Source organism: Gossypium hirsutum, chromosome D07, assembly GCF_007990345.1.
Source record: "Gossypium hirsutum isolate 1008001.06 chromosome D07, Gossypium_hirsutum_v2.1, whole genome shotgun sequence".
Classification (NCBI taxonomy): domain Eukaryota; kingdom Viridiplantae; phylum Streptophyta; class Magnoliopsida; order Malvales; family Malvaceae; genus Gossypium; species Gossypium hirsutum.
The window spans coordinates 6,085,633-6,089,744 of NC_053443.1; the positions used below are offsets into that span (position 1 = coordinate 6,085,633).

Here is a 4,112-nt window from a genome sequence, read left to right on the forward strand (position 1 = left end):
GTATAAAGACCTCAAAAATGCTCTTTTCGTCCTATGAATCTTAAGGTGTATGAAGTTTCATGTTTAACTTTTTAATCAGGATCGTAGAAGCTCCATTTAACTTAGGTTGATCTAGGCCAGAAGCAGACCTACGTCAAGATAACCCTTCCCCTCTTTGAAACACTTTGGAAGTGCTCCTGTATCAATAATGAATCAGAGCACATGAAACCATCTTTGTGATAATTACACATTTAAAAATAATTAAAATTACAGTTACAATTATCAATTAAAATAGTTGTGCTGATTTTAAAATAGAGCTCTAAGCATAAAAAATAGGGAAAAAATTTATGGTAATTATAATTATAATTTACAATTGTTAGTCAAATTGTTTTGACATAAAAAAAAGTTGTGTTAATTTTATTGATGTAAAATAGAGTTATTACTTGAATAAAATTCTAAACATATTTGTAGGGCCCAATTTCTGCCCGACCCGTTAAATGAATAAAAATCAAACAGAAACAAGGGCTTAATGTTTCAGTCCAATTTTGTTATGGCCCAATTGACCCAATACACTACCCAACATAAACCCTAGCCCAATACACCTAAAACAGTTAGCAGAAACCCTAAGCAGCTTCCCTGCCGTCGCCACAAGCCGCAACCGCCCCTCTGCAACCGCCGCACATCGCGCCAGTTGCTCCCGCACATCGCGCTTGCTGCTCCGCGCGCGCCGCACGCACTCAACAGCCACGATGCCTGCGAACATGGACTCAAAGAGTCCGAAGGAGAAAAACAAGCAGAAAATAATTTGATTTCTTTTTCTTTTCAGCCTATAAAAGGCCATTTTTAATATGTAAATGAGGGGGGGGCGAAAATCTGTAAAAAGGAAAGATATACGGAAAAAAACACAGAGAATACAAAACATTTTTTTTTAAGGTGAATCGAGTTTTTTTATTTTGTCTATTCTTGTTTCGATTTATTTTTTCATTAAAAATATAAAGAAAAGAGGGAAGAGGAAACTTACCTTTTCGCCGAAATCGCCGAGTTGGTGCCTTCTCCGTCGCGATTGGAGACTGGGCATCGACGGAGGCCGTGTGGGTTCTTGAAAACGGCGGCGCTGAAGGGTTGATAAAACCCTAAAGAAGCAGTCTGCTTCAGGGAAAGGGAAAACAGATTTTTCCCTAATTCTTTTTCTATTTTTTTTAATTTATAACAAAATTAAAACGACGCCGTTTTAAATGGCCAGACCCGCGCGGTGACCCGACCCGGAGGGGAGGATCCGCGCGTTCTGACGTCAGATGGGAAAATTTCGCACTTAGGCCCTCCCTTTTGCGCCGCCTTTCAATTAAATCCTGTTTTACTTTTTTTTTAAATTGGGTCACAGATTTTAGTTTTGCTTCAATTCAGTCCCATGCTGCGCAGCGTTTTGGAGGGTGGGATTAATTTCCCTCTTAGTCCCCCATTGCTGCTCGCGCGTTCGAGTTGATCCCTTTTTATTTATTTTTGAATTCGCCCCTATTTTTTTCATCTTTTATTCAATTTAATCCTTTTTTTAAAAAACTATTTTTTTACATTATTATTGTTTTATGGTACTATTACTTGTTTATTATTACTATTATTGTCTATTACTATTACTAATATATTCATTATTTTCATGTACATATATACATATCGTTTTTATATTTCGGTTTCATTTTTTTTTTACTTTTACAAACGTATAACTCTTTTTTTTTTTATATTTTTTTACTAGTATATATATATGTTCTTAAGCTTTAAAAAAATGCAGGCATATGTTTCGCATACATTTTATTTCTTTTTATTTGATTTTATTTTTCTCTCTTTTAAACTTTTATATATTTTATATTTTATATATATATACACTTATACATTTCTTTTTATTTTGTAAATATATATATGCATATTTTTATACTTTTATTTTATTTTCAATACATGTATTTTTATTTGTTGTTTGATATATTCCATTCCTTATTTTTCATGTATACTTGCATACGTGTGTTAGGTATATATATGCGTACATGTATTCGTAAATTTACTCGTATATTGTACTTGTATATATGCTTGTAAATATTTAGTCATATATGCTTTAAATTAAAGTATTTTTATCATATTGTACATTATTTTTTTTAACATATCCTTTTTGAAAATATAGTTTGGGTTTTAACCATACATTAAAGTTATTTTCTTGATTCAAAGGTTTTTTTCTGAATAAAAGCAATATTCGAAGTTTGGGATTTTCGAGGGAAATTGAGCCCTAACGTATTGGGTTCTGATTTTCTTTGTTAATCTTAAATAACCGAGGACATTCTTTATTCAGAATGCATGAGTATAAAAATCATTTTGGGAAACTTAACTTGTTGTGTCCTAACGTATTGGATGTGGCACGTTACTTTCTCAAAATGAAGATTTTCGCATAAAAATAAAAGTGGATATTCAAAGTTCGGGGATTATGAGGAATTGTACCCTAACGTATTGGGACTCGATTTCTTTACATGACTTGAACAATTGGTTATCCTTTTGCAAATTTCATCATTCAAGCTTATTTTAAAATCTTTTTAACTTTCGACACTAAGACATCAAATAGTCAATTTGGTACCGATTTTGGGCGTTACGAGGGTGCTAACGCTTTTTCGTGCGTAACTGACTCCCGAACTCGTTTTCTCAAAATTCTTAGGCCAAAATAATTTTTGAGGTGTGCCGATCACACCCTAATAAAGGATCGGTGGCGACTCCAGTTTTATTTTTAAAAGTCGACAACTAAATTTTTGTTTTCAAAAAAACGGTTTCGACAGCTTGGCGACTCCACTGGGGACTTTAGAGAGTCGAGCCATAAACTGATTATGTTTGTCTTTGTGTCGGGAATCAAAAGTTTTTTAAAGAAATTCATGAGTTCCCTTCATACTCATTGATTTTTTTTTCTTTCCCATCATGGTGTTAGCAACTTTGTATTTGCATTTACATTTTGCATTACATGGTCAGTTTTACCCTTTAAGTGAGAGCGAGAAACTAGTCCTTCGTGAGGTCTTCACCTCCGTGCAGGGTAGTGGACCGCTTCTGGGATACATCCGTACCTATGTCTTCGTGAGATTTTCATCTCCGTGCAGCCATAGGGAAATGTATCCCCCTGAACTGAACTTGATCCATATGAGCCTATAATGGGTGAGGATCGAGGAATCTGCTAGTTCGGGTACCCTTACTCTAGAAACTAAGCCTCATATAGTGAGCTTTGGGAACTTGCCCTAGGTAGAGCTATACCAAACCCTAGGTAGAGCTATACCAAACCCTAGGGGATTCCTGAATAAATGCTCTTGCTATTTCATGTTTGTATTGGATTATATCTTTTTGGTGTGATACTGACTTGGGTTTATTTTGTTTTGATTGCATGACATCATGATTGCATTGCATTTTCATCATAAAAAGAGGTGTTGATTCACGTTCGGTTGTTAAATAGAGAGCTTGTCATAAGGAAATGGGTTTCTTGATAAAGTGGAAAATAATACGGTTGCCCGAATATGTTCCGAGAAAATACAACAAGAGAAAGATAATAGTTTAATGGAGGACTACACAACCATTGCTCCGTTGCCCGAAGACTGAAGCTGACGAAGATTATTCGAGAGTCGCTGAACCTTTTTTTAAAGGGAAGCCAACGAGCATCACGACGATAAAGGAGCAACGAGTCACGGCCCGGATCAAGTAAAAATGAGATAGAAGAGACATCCCTTTTGAAGAGTTCGTGAGATTTATCTTAATGCTTGAATGAAGAAGAGGATCGAATGACTCCGCCTATAAGGGTAAAATCGTATATATATCTGCTTTATGTAAAGAGATTTGTTTTCTAGTAAATTTGTTCTAATAGAATTGAACCAAGAATCAACGTCTCTTTTCGCATTCATTTCATGCATTTGCATTACACAACATTACGTGCATTAAGGACCATTAAAAGACCCTAATTGAGTAAATTTATTTCAGCTAAAAAACCAACATTCCTGCGGTATCCAAACAGAAACTAAAAGAATGGAACAAAGTTTGGAGAGATTAGAGCTGATGCAAATACAGATGCTAGAGCAATTGGCCAAATTTCAACAAGATATGAAGGATCAGATGCTAGAAATCCAAAG

The 4,112-nt window shown here is 35.0% G+C and overlaps 1 long non-coding RNA gene across 1 annotated transcript; it reads right to left on the reverse strand.

Moving 5' to 3' along the window:
* Nucleotides 1-376: 376 nt before the first annotated feature.
* On the reverse strand, nt 377-1,148 carry LOC121219305 (uncharacterized). Its single transcript, XR_005915970.1, has 2 exons — nt 1,001-1,148; nt 377-732 (listed from the first exon to the last, which is right to left on the reverse strand). It is a non-coding gene; the product is annotated as an uncharacterized lncRNA (long non-coding RNA).
* Nucleotides 1,149-4,112: the final 2,964 nt, after the last annotated feature.